Source organism: Gouania willdenowi, chromosome 14, assembly GCF_900634775.1.
Source record: "Gouania willdenowi chromosome 14, fGouWil2.1, whole genome shotgun sequence".
NCBI lineage: Eukaryota > Metazoa > Chordata > Actinopteri > Blenniiformes > Gobiesocidae > Gouania > Gouania willdenowi.
The window spans coordinates 36516039-36530201 of NC_041057.1; positions in this window are offsets into that span (position 1 = coordinate 36516039).

The following is a 14163-nucleotide window of genomic DNA, read 5'->3' on the forward strand; positions in this document are numbered from 1 at the left end:
GTTACATGTTACATCTAGGCTCTTTGGGGGGTGGGCTGAGGCTGTGGGGGTTGTATTTCTTACTTTGTGTGTGTGTGTGTGTGTGTGTGTGTGTTTTCTTTCTTTGTTTACTTGGCTGCACTCACTTGCTCCATACAGATGTTGCTCCACACCCACCATGATTGCCCATACTCAGTGTGAACATGGCCACCTCCTCTAATCAATACAAACAAGTGGGCCCTGTTCTACAACATGTATGACATGGAATGTGAAGGGACTTAATAATCTGGTCAAACGTAAAAGGATTTTTGCTCATCTTCAGACCTTTAAAGCGGACATTGTCTTTTTACAGGAGACACACCTGCGCCCCACAGGGTAATAAACTGTTGTGTAACTGGTTTTCACAAGTGTACCATTCAGGCTTTGATTCCAAGGCCAGAGGTGTCGCTATACTTATTAAGAGGAATCTATGTAACACATGATGTCAATGGTCGTTTTGTCATGATTACAGGTAAATTACACAATACCCCGGTCACATTATTAAATGTTTATGCCCCTAACTGGGATAATCCACAATTTTTAAAGAAAATACTTCCTATTTGATAATGGGAGGGGATTTGAATCTTGTATTTGATCCAAGTCTGGATAGATCGAAAACGCGTCAATCTGCAGAAATTTCCAAATCGGCCTCAGTTATTAATTCCTTTCTCCAAAATTACGGTATCTCTGACCCGCTGCGTGCAACCGAGCCCGTCGCAAAATATTATTGGTTCTTCTCCCCAGTACATCACTCGTACTCTAGGATTGATTATTTCCTATTGGATAATTTTCTTATTCCTAAAGTTACTAAATGTAAATATCATACCATTGTTATTTCTGATCATGCACCGGTTCAACTAGATATTTCATTTCTGAATTCTTGTGCCGTGCAGCGGGTCTGGAGATTTGATTCAACTTTATTGTCTGATGAAGAATTTTGTAAATACTAAACGTATCAAATTGATTTTTTTCTGGACCTTAATGATACCCCAGACATCTCAAAATCCATACTATGGGAATCTCTTAAGGCATACCTACGCAGCCAAATTATCTCCTTTGCAGCTTAGAAAAATAAAAAACGTTTTAATCGACTTAAGGAACTGACTGAGCTTATCGCAAACCTGGAATCACAATATGCTAGTAATCTATCTCTGGATCTGTACAAACAAAAACTGAAACTCTTTCAATTAAACAGACAGAGAAACTTTTTCTCAGAACAAGTCAAAAGCTTTATGAACATAGAGAAAGAGCCAATAGACTTCTCTCGCATCAGCTGCGTCAGTCGGTCTTAAGTAACTCAATACCTGAAATCAGAGTAGACTCTAGTCGAACAACAACTGACCCTAAAGAGATTAATACAGTTTTTAAGACATTTTACCAAAAGCTCTACGCCAGTCAGACTGCATGTACAACAAATGATATAGATTTATTTCTAGGTAGATTAGATATTCCTACAATTGCGACAGATCAACAGGAGTCACTTGAGAGACCTGTATGCATAGCTGAAATTTTAAAGGCGATGGGGTCTCTGCAGAGCGGCAAAGCGCCAGGTCCAGATGGGTTTTCGTGTGATTTTTTCAAGGCATTTGCAAATAAGTTGGCACCCCTACTTTGTGATATGTTTTTAGAAATACATACAAATAATACGTTGCCACAAACATTGTCCCAAGCCACAATCTGTTACTAAAAACAGATAAAGACCCTCAAAAATGTGATTCTTATCGGCCAATCAGTCTACTAAATGTGGACTATAAAATTCTTACAAACATTTTTGCACTCTGCCTTGAAGGTATCGCTCCCACAATCGTTCACGAAGATCAAACTGGCTTTATTGCAAATCAACAGTCCTATTTTAACACTCAACGCTTATTCAACGTTTTGTATTCTGACCACTCCACAGATCAGCCTGAAGTGATTGTCTCTCTCGATGCCGAAAAGGCCTTTGATTGTGTGAAGTGGCCATATTTGTTATCGGTCATGAGCAAGTTTGGTTTTGGGCCAAAATTCATATCATGGATTAAGATTTTATATTCAGTGCCACTCTCCTCAGTTCGGACCAACAGTATTTTTCAGATTATTTCCCACAATATAGAGGTACCCGCCCCTTGCTTTTCGATATTGCAATCAAGCCTTTGGCCGTGGCACTGCGTTCGGATGATGGTGTTTGGTGGGATTAGTCAAGGAGGAGCTATTCACAAATTATCTCTTTATGCGGACGACTTGCTTTTGTACGTAACGGAGCCGGTGGAGTCTATCCCGAGAATGTTGGAACTGCTTGCCTCGTATGGCCTCTTGTCAGGGTACAAATTTAATCTGGGAAAAAGTACACTCTTTCCCATAAACCAGCTAGTTAAAGACCTGGATTATATAAATATTCCATTCAAAATTGAGGAAAAATCATTTACATATCTGGGGGTACAAATTTCTAATTCCTATAACAACCTTTTTAAACATCAATCAATCAATCAATCAATCTTTATTTGTATAGCGCCAAATCATAACCAATGGTATCTCAAGACACTTTACAGTAGAGCAGTCTTAAGGACGGACTCTTCATTTTATGGATACACACATATGCATATATACGTATATACACATACAATATACGTATACGTATATAACTTCAACCCACTTCTTGATAAAACCAAAGCAGATCTGTTGCGTTGGTCGGTCTTACCCATCTCTCTTGCCGGGCGTATTAATACTGTTAAGATGGTCGTTTTGCCCAGATTCACGTGTATCTTTTTCAGATGCTGCCTTTATTTCTTCCCAAAACGTTTTTTAAAAAAATTTATGGTATTGTGACTTCATTTATATGGAACCAGAAATGCCCAAGGATTCGGAAATCCAGATTACAGTGCTCTAGAGCTGAAGGTGGCCTTGCCCTACCAAATTTCATGTATTACTACTGGTCAGCTAATATTGTAAAACTTTCCACCTGGCTCGGCACATTTAAAGAGGGCGGCGGCCCACTTTGGTCTGTTATGGAACTGGGTTCTAGTCCTCCAACCACACCCATAGCTCTAATGTGTTCCTCATTCCTATTAGAGGGGAAAATAAAATTCACGAATCCATTGGTTAAAAGCTCTCTCAGTATCTGGTTTCAATGTTGTCACCACTTTTCCTTCAAACAGATGCTTCTCTATGCTCCTGTTACTTCTAACTCTTCTTTTCTACCAGCCTTAAATGATTGGGTTTCAAAATTTGGCAAACAAAAGGGATTGTGTTTTTCATTGATCTGTTTGTTAATGGCTCATTTATGTCATTTGAAGATTTTGCAAAGAAAATGTAATATTCCCAGATCTCACTTTTTCAGATATTTACAGGCCCATAGCTTTGCATCAAAGCGTTTCTCCACTTATCTAAACAAACCATACCTTCTCCCTTGAAGACCGTTTGCAGCTACAATCTATTTCCAGAGGACAGATTTCCAAAATATACAATGCGTTGCATCACATACAGTAGATCCTACTTCTTTGGCTGAGGTGAAGACTTTTTGGGAACAAGACCTAAACATGAAAATATCTGGTGATACCTGGGAGTTAAGTATCAGGCTCATACATTCAACGTCCATCTGCATACGACACTGTTTGAAACAGTTTAAGGTTCTTCACCGTTCTTATTTCACTAAGGCCAGGCTTGCTAGTTTAGGAGGAGGAGTTTGGACAAGGAGTGATAAGATTTATAATATTAATTATTATTAATATTACAGTAATTTGCCAAGAGGTTCCATCTGAAATAGAGTTAAAGTGTTTCATATCACTTCATTAGTTATTAATACCTTGTCATCCAGGGTTGTGAACTCTTGTCAAGTCTATCTATTCTCCATATAATAAACCTTATGATTGTAATATTTTCATAAACCACAGACAACTTCTCAAAGTATAAACATTTATTAATCAAAACAAGTTAAAACCTACTAACACAATAAAGCTAACAGAGCGCTACGCTCACTAAACTAAGGATACTTTAAAGGTAAAAGTAGAGAAAGAAAGAAAGAAGGAAAGAAAAGTAGCATGATTTCAGTGTGTGTGTGTGTGTGTGTGTGTGTGTGTGTGTGTGTGTGTGTGTGCGTGTGCGTGTGTGTGTGTGTGCTATGATAAGATCAGTATAGAATAATGTGGCTGCAATTATTTTAGGCCCAATTATAATTTGAGATCCAGAGTACCTCTGTTCTGATGGGTCGGTGGTGGGTGGTCCTTCTCTTGTAGCAGAGTGGACTGAGGGGAGGAGTCTGAAGCAGCAAAACGTGGCTCTGGACCACTGGAGTGTGTCTGACAGGGTTCTTTCCAAGACCTGGTTCTGACCTGTGTTAGGCTGGTAGGTTCTGTTCCTTGTTCAGAGGGTTTCACAGCTCGTTCAGTCAGCAGGTTTCTACTGGTTCTGACCTGATCACTACATGATCACTACATGATCACTACATGATCACTACATGATCACTATATGATCACTATATGTTCACTACATGATCACTACATGATCACTACATGATCACTACATGATCACTATATGATCACTATATGTTCACTACATGATCACTACATGATCACTACATGATCACTATATGTTCACTAAATGATCACTATATGTTCACTATATGTTCACTACATGATCACTATATGATCACTACATGATCACTATATGATCACTATATGTTCACTACATGATCACTATATGATCACTACATGATCACTATATGATCACTACATGATTTACTATATGATCACTATATGATCACTATATGTTCACTACATGATCACTATATGATCACTATATGATCACTATATGTTCACTACATGATCACTATATGATCACTACATGATTTACTATATGATCACTATATGATCACTATATGTTCACTACATGATCACTATATGATCACTACATGATTTACTATATGATCACTATATGAACACTATATGATCACTATATGTTCACTACATGATCACTATATGATCACTACATGATCACTATATGATCACTATATGATCACTATATGATCACTACATGATCACTATATGATCACTATATGTTCACTACATGATGACTATATGATCACTACATGATTTACTACATGATCACTATATGATCACTATATGTTCACTACATGATCACTATATGATCACTACATGATCACTATATGATCACTATATGATCACTACATGATCACTATATGATCACTACATGATCACTATATGATTACTATATGATCACTACATGATCACTACATGATCACTATATGATCACTACATGATCACTACATGATTTACTATATGATCACTACATGATCACTATATGATCACTATATGATCACTACATGATCACTACATGATCACTATATGATCACTACATGATCACTACATGATTTACTATATGATCACTACATGATCACTATATGATCACTACATGATCACTACATGATTTACTATATGATCACTATATGATCACTATATGATCACTACATGATCACCACATGATCACTATATGATCACTACATGATCACTACATGATCACTATATGATCACTACATGATCACTACATGATCACTACATGATTTACTATATGATCACTACATGATCACCACATGATCACTATATGATCACTATATGATCACTACATGATCACTACATGATCACTATATGATCACTACATGATTTACTATATGATCACTACATGATCACTACATGATCACTATATGATCACTACATGATCACTATATGATCACTATATGATCACTACATGATCACTACATGATCACTACATGATTTACTATATGATCACTACATGATCACTATATGATCACTACATGATCACTACATGATTTACTATATGATCACTACATGATCACCACATGATCACTATATGATCACTATATTATCACTACATGATCACTACATGCTCACTATATGATCACTACATGATCACTATATGATCACTATATGATCACTACATGATCACTATATGATCACTACATGATCACTACATGATCACTAAATGATCACTATATGATTTACTATATGATCACTACATGATCACTATATGATCACTATAAGATCACTACATGATCACTACATGATCACTATATGATCACTACATGATCACTACATGATTTACTATATGATCACTATATGATCACTACATGATCACTACATGATCACTACATGATTTACTATATGATCACTACATGATCACTACATGATCACTAAATGATCACTACATGATCACTATATGATTTACTATATGATCACTACATGATCACTATATGATTTACTATATGATCACTACATGATCACTATATGATCACTATATGATCACTACATGATCACTACATGATTTACTATATGATCACTACATGATCACTATATGATCACTATAAGATCACTACATGATCACTACATGATCACTATATGATCACTATATGATCACTACATGATCACTACATGATTTACTATATGATCACTATATGATCACTATAAGATCACTACATGATCACTACATGATCACTATGATTAGACTGATTCTGTGTGTGTGTGTGTGTGTGTGTGTGTGTGTGTGTGTGTGTGTGTGTGTGTGTGTGTTAATGTTGTTCATTCTGTGAGCACACTGACTAATAACATCAGGAGGTTTCACGAATCCTGTAGAACTTCTTCTTGTCCTTAGTGGTGGTAAGCTACTGTTATAGCCACAGCTGCCCTGAGGCAGACTGATGGAAGCGAGGCTGCCATAGTGAATCAGAATCAGAATCAGAATCAGAATCATCTTTATTCGCCAAGTGTATGTTGTACACACGAGGAATTTGACTCGGTCAACTGTGCTCTCTCCAATAGTGAAAACAATTCAATAATAAACAATCAACTAGAAGAGATGATAATAAGTATAAACATAAGTATAAATATAAACAGTAGTTAGACTAGAATGTGCAAATAACAAGATGATAATAATAATAATAATAATAATAATAGTATAAAAAAAATAAATAAATACAAAATAAAAATTAATAAAAAAATAAGATAAAAAGAAGGAAAAAATAATAGAAAAGAAAGATAATAATAAAATATAATATTAATAAAAGGAAAATAGTGCAGTAGAGCATTGATGAGTAGTGCAGGAGAACATTTACATTAAAGGTATGTACATGAACATTCTCAGTGTCAGATTGATCCAGGGTTGTTATGTTTGGTTCCAGGGTTTTTTCACAGAACCAGGTCTGACACTCTTTGACTGTTTAGTGTTGATCACAGTGACAGCCTGGGGGAAGAAACTGTTTTTATGGCGGGTAGTTTTGGCGTACAGTGATCTGTAGCGTCTGCCAGAGGGGAGGAGTTTAAACAGATTGTGTGCAGGGGGGGAGGAGTCTGCAGTGATGTTTCCTCCCCGTTTCCTGACCCTGGACAGGTATAAGTCTTGGATGGAGGGCAGATCAACACCAATGATCTTTTCTGCAGTCCTGACTATCCTTTGTAGTCTGTGTCTGTCTAGTTTGGTTGTAGATCCAAACCAGACAGTGATGGAGGTGCACAGAACAGACTGAATGATGGAGGTGTAGAACATTATCAGCAGCTCCTGGGGCAGGTTGAACTTCCTCAGCTGACGCAGGAAGTACATCCTCTGCTGTGCCTTTTTCCTGGTTGAGTCTATGTGGGAGGTCCACTTCAGGTCCTGTGAGATTGTGGTTCCCAAGAACCTGAAGGAGTCCACGGTAGCCAATTCCCTATTTAAAATGGTAAGGGGGGGGAGTGGGGGGGGATTTCTTCTGAAGTCCACTGTCATCTCCACAGTCTTGAACAGGTTCAGTTCCAGATGTTTCTGACTGCACCAAAGAGCCAGCTGTTCCACCTCCATCTGAAGGCAGACTCGTCCCCATCCCTGATGAGACGATGACGGTGGTGTCGTCTGCAAACTTCAGGAGTTTCACAGAGGGGTCCCCTGAGGTGCAGTCATTGGTGTAGAGGGAGAATAGCAGTGGGGAGAGAACACACCCCTGAGGGGCGCCAGTGCTGAGTGACCGGGTGCCAGATGTGATGCTTCCCAGCCTTACTTGCTGCTTCCTGTCAGTCAGGAAGTTGGTGATCCACTGACAGGTGGAGGCCGGCACTGTGAGCTGGGTGAGTTTCTGGTGAAGGATGTCCGGGATGATGGTGTTGAATGCAGAGCTGAAATCCACAAACAGGATCCTAGCGTAGGTCCCTGGGGAGTCGAGGTGATGCAGGATGTAGTTCAGTCCCATGTTGACTGCATCCTCGACAGACCTGTTTGCCCGATAGGCAAACTGCAGGGGGTCCAGCAGGGGTCCTGTGATCTTTTTCAGGTGGCTCAGAAAAAGCCTCTCAAAGGACTTCATGACTACAGACGTCAGAGCAATGGGTCGATAGTCATTGATCCTGTGATGGCAGGTTTCTTGGGGACTGGGATGATGCTGGAACTTTTGAAGCAGGAAGGTACTTCACACAGCTCCATTGATGTATTGAAGATCCGTGTGAAGATGTGGGCCAGCTGCTCAGCACAGGCTTTCAGGCAGGAGGGAGATACTCCGTCTGGTCCTGGAGCCTTTTTGATCTTTTGTTTTTTGAAAAGCTGGCACACATCTCTTTCATTGATCTTCAGGGCAGGTGGGGGGACAGAGGGTGAGGTAGGGGGGGGAGTAGGGGGAGCAGGAAGGGCAGAGTCCAGGTGATGGGCTGATGCTAATGAGCTGGGGGGTGGGTGTGAAAACCTGCAGTAGAAGCTGTTCAGGTCTCTAGCTAGTCTTTTGTTACCAGTAGGGTGGGGGGAGGGTTTCCTGTAGTTGGTGACTTCATGCAGGCTTTTCCACACTGCAGAGGGATCTTTGTTTGAGAAGCTTTGTTTTAGCTTCTCAGTGTAGCACCTCTTGGCTACTTTGATCTCCCTGGATAGTGTGTACTTGGCTTGCCTGAACAGGTCCCTATCCCCACTCCTGTAGGCTTCCTCCTTAGCCTTACGCAGCATCCTGAGTTGAGGTGTGAACCAGGGTTTGTTGTTGTTGTATGTGCAGAAAGTCTTGGTCTGCACCATAACCATAACCATAGGCCCTTCCCACCACCACCAACACTCACTCACATTACATTCATACTGGGCAATGTGGGTAAAGTGCCTTGCCCAAGGACACAATGACAGATACCACTGAGGTGACTGTCCCCCTTTAAATGTTTGCCAACCTTTTTCCAGAACAAGTAGAAGATAATCAGGTGTTTTAGACTCAGTCCCACTGAGACTGACAAGGAGAACATCAAGACTGTGGTAGTAACTACTTCATTAATTCTATACAGTACACTGGAACATGGGTTCCCAAACTTGGGGTCAAGACCCGATTGTGGGTCGTGACACACTGAAATATGATAAAGGTAGAAGAGGGATCTGAATCTATAGTGGATGTGTTGTGATCATTCTTTTCTTGAACACCGTCAGTTCTTGATGTTTTAACCTTATTTCTCCTCAGTGAAAAAAACTTTGTGTCATTTTGCAAAAAATTGCAGGAAATTCCTGTATTATTTTAAAGCAGGGGTTCTCAACCTTAGGGTCAGGACTCCATTTGGGGTCGCGACACACTGGGAGGGGCTCACCAGATGCCTTCAAGAAACTAAGAAATTTCTTTTATAACAATTTGAGCCCATTTTTGTTTTTTTTACCCTTTTTCTACAACTCCACCAAACTCACAACATTTTAACATATTTTCATCACTTGTCATATTTTTGTTCCTTTTAATGTATTTCTCACATTTCTGACACTTCTACATCACATTTTAATGACTTTTCTACACATTTTTCCACTTTCCAGACATGTTCATCACTAATAAACCATTTCTACCACTTTTACACCTAATGTCACATATGTTGACCATTATTGTCACTTTTAACCTCTTTTCATCATATTTCATGATTATTTTTGCCAAATTAACCACATTTACCTTTTGTCATGCTCATTATTTGCCAGTTTAAACTAATTGTTCCAATATTGACACTTTTTGTCTGTTTTTAGCCACTCAAATTTTCAACTTTTAACCTAAAACAGAAGAAGTGTAACTTCATCCACAGAGAGAACAGAGAACCTGGAACACCTGCTTCTATCAGTGAGGAACATCCATTACATCATTAGAACAGAGATGCATCTGTCTCATGTTTTTATTCCTTTCTCTATGTTTGTTCCTGATGGAGACCCCTCCTCTACTCTCCTTTCTGTGACTGCTGCCTCAGAGCAGACTGTGTGTTGATGTGGTCATTCTGCTATTTACAGGTCTACAGAGGAGGAGGAGGAGGAGGAGGAGGAGGAGGAGGAGGAGGAGGAGGAGGAGGAGAGATGGCAGTGAACTGATCACAGTGGACTGAGTTAATAAGAGAGATCACTGTTTAATTCATGAGATCTTTCATGCTACAGTGGATTCATGTCCTCTGTTGGCTCCAAAAAACAAGCTGCAGCTCTTCTGTCTGACCGTGTACCTCCAGACATTCTGAGACAATCATCAGGCCTGTGAACGCTGGGATCCTTTATTCAGATCCATCATAGCCCTGAGAACGTGAATTACAGCTTATTAATAAGCGACCGTGGCTCAGGTGGTAGAGGGTCATCTTCTGATCGAGAGGTTGGGGGTTCGATCCCAGTACCTGACTGTGTCGAAGTGTCCTTGGGCAAGACACTGAACCCTAAGTTGCTCCCAGTGGTCGACTAGTGCCTTGCATGTCAGTCCTGTCCCACTGGTGAATGAGCTGATATGTAAAGCTTAGAGACTGTTTCCGTGGTGATAAAGCTCTATATAAATCATGTCCATTTAATCTCCATCAAATGAGCAGGAAAACCAATGGAAAATGACCTCACAGCACTGAAACAATGATGACATACAGTAACTCCTCCTTTCACTCACATTCTTTATTCTTTTATCATAAAATAACTTCATTTATGGCCAAAGGAGATTCTTTGGTTCCAAGGCTTTACATATTATATAAGTTTAGTTCCAAATGGAAAACGAAGGAACTTTAAAGGACAAATGATTGAACCATAATTGGAATTAATGATAGAAACCAATAATGGAACCAATGATGAACAGATGCAGCCACAGCTTTGTGTTCTGCTCAGACTCATTCATCATCTAACTAAACTTCACGATGTTGTCATCAAATGTAATCTATTGTTTCATGAGTTCTAACAAAATGTTTTCATATTTTCGTGCTGCAGAACAAGATTTTTTGTTGTTAATGGGAAAGAAAATTCACTTCATTTGGAAAAGATCCAATCAGAGCTGACGGGCGTGTTCTCCTCTGCACCCCCTCACCGTAAACAACGCTGTGCTGCAGGTAATAAAAAGGGGCGGGGTTAGGTCTAAGGAGACATGGGGAACGTTATGGCTTATGGTTAGAAGAATAAATGTATGTTCAAGCAGCAAAAAAATGATGTTTCACCATGAAAATATTTTTTTAAACAACAAACATGATGAAAACGTGCTGTCACTCATGAAACAATAGATTCTCTCATTGGTTCTGCTGTAAACTCAGGATTCACACAGAGTCATTACAGAACGTGTCAAAGAGTGAGCTAAAGGCACATTTCATCTCCATCTATGACAGAACGCTCACAACCATCCGTCGACACACAATCAACCCTGACACTCAGATGACGTTTGGCCTTGAACACATTCTGTGTCTGACGTACAACTTTAATTTGCTCATATTTGTAGCTTCACGAGGAAAACTGTCAGTATTTATCTGAGACTGTAGAGACATTAATAAACATCTTTATCACACACAGCGACAATTAGGAATGGAATTCTAAAGCAGTTACAAACCATTACCTTATTAACTATATAGTGTGTGAATAGTGTCACCTCACACTGTGTGTAGTTTACGCTATGATACTGATGCTACAGCTAACAATCTTATAGCTACTGAAGCTACAGCTAACAATCTTACAGCTACTGTAGCTACAGCTACTGATGCTACAGCTAACAATCTTACAGCTACTGATGCTACAGCTAACAATCTTACAGCTACTGATGCTACAGCTAACAATCTTATAGCTACTGAAGCTACAGCTAACAATCTTACAGCTACTGATGCTACAGCTAACAATCTTACAGCTACTGATGCTACAGCTAACAATCTTACAGCTACTGATGCTACAGCTAACAATCTTATAGCTACTGATGCTACAGCTAACAATCTTACAGCTACTGATGCTACAGCTACTGATGCTACAGCTAACAATCTTATAGCTACTGAAGCTACAGCTACTGATGCTACAGCTAACAATCTTACAGCTACTGATGCTACAGCTAACAATCTTACAGCTACTGTAGCTACAGCTACTGATGCTACAGCTAACAATGCTACAGCTACTGATGCTGCAGCTAACGATGCTACAGCTACTGATGCTACAGCTGCTAATGCTACAGCTACTGATGCTACAGCTAACGATGCTACAGTTACTGATACTACAGCTGTTGATGCTACAGCTACTGATGCTACAGCTACTGATGCGACAGCTGCTGATGCTACAGCTACTGATGCTACAGCTACTGATGCTACAGCTAACAATGCTACAGCTACTGATGCTGCAGCTAACGATGCCACAGCTACTGATGCTACAGCTGACAATGCTAAACTAACGATGCTACAGCTACTGATGCTGCAGCTAACGATGCTACAGCTACTGATGCTGCAGTTAACGATGCTACAGCTACTGATGCTGCAGCTAATGATGCTACAGCTACTGATGCTACAGCTATCGATGCTACAGTTACTGATGCTGCAGTTAACTATGCTACAGTTACTGATGCTACAGCTAACGATGCTACAGCTACTGATGCTGCAGCTAACGATGCTACAGCTACTGATGCTTCAGCTAACGATGCTACAGCTACTGATGCTGCAGCTAACTATGCTACAGTTACTGATGCTACAGCTAACAATGCTACAGCTACTGATGCTACAGCAACTGATGCTACAGCTAGCAATGCTACAGCTACTGATGCTGCAGTTAACAATGCTACAGCTACTGATGCTACAGCTAACGATGCTACAGCTAACAATGCTACAGCTACTGATACTACAGCTACTGATGTTACAGCTAACAATCATACAGCTACTGATGCTACAGCTAACGATGCCACAGCTACTGATGCTACAGCTAACAATGCTACAGCTACTAATGCTACAGCTACTGATACTACAGCTACTGATGCTACAGTTACTGATACTACAGCTACTGATGCTACTGCTAACGATGCTACAGCTACTGATGCTGCAGCTAACAATCCTACAGCTACTGATGCTACAGCTAACAATGCCACAGCTACTGATGCTACAGCTAACAATGCTACAGCTACTAATGCTACAGCTACTGATACTACAGCTACTGATGCTACAGTTACTGATACTACAGCTACTGATGCTACAGCTAACGATGCTACAGCTACTGATGCTGCAGCTAACGATGCTACAGCTAATGATGCTACAGCTACTGGTGTTTTGGGTGCCTCTGCGGGGGCGTGCGTTTTTTTCGGGTGCTCTCGGGGTCCCTGTGCGGTTTCGGGCCGGGGGGGTCCGGGGTGGGGGTGGCGCTGGGGGTGGCTGCTCTTGGGAGCGGCGATTGCGTCCTGGATTGTTGGGTGGCGGGATGTTGCGGTGGGTTACTCCGCCGGCCTGTCTGGGCGCCTAGGCCTGGTTCCCTGGGGCGCACCTTCGCTGAGGGTGCCGCTGGCGCGGTGGGCCGGGCCACCCTTTTCCCCCACCCCTTTCTGGGGGCTCACTTGAGGGACCGCAGGGGCCGGCTTGTGTAGCTTCGTGGGGAGGGAAGGGTGAGTTGTGGGGCCTCGCCCGTGCTGGGGCCTCCCCTGGGTTGTGCTGGGTGGGTGTGTGTGTAGAACCCCCCCCCCCCTGGCTGCCCGTTTGGCGCGGCTCTGGCCGTCTGTTGGGCGTGGGCCTTGGCTCCGCTGCTGGGGTCTCAGGCGGGGGCCTCTCTGGGCCCTCCTCTCGGGGGTTGGGTGCTTAAGTGTGGGTGGGTGGGGGGGCGGGATGCTGGCGGGGGGCCTTGGGGTTGGGGTCGGTGGCTGGATGCGCTGGGTGCTCGGCTGCTTGGGGCTTCCTCGGATGTGTGTGTGGGGGGCGGTGGCTGCCTCTCAGCCTGGGATCTTGGGGG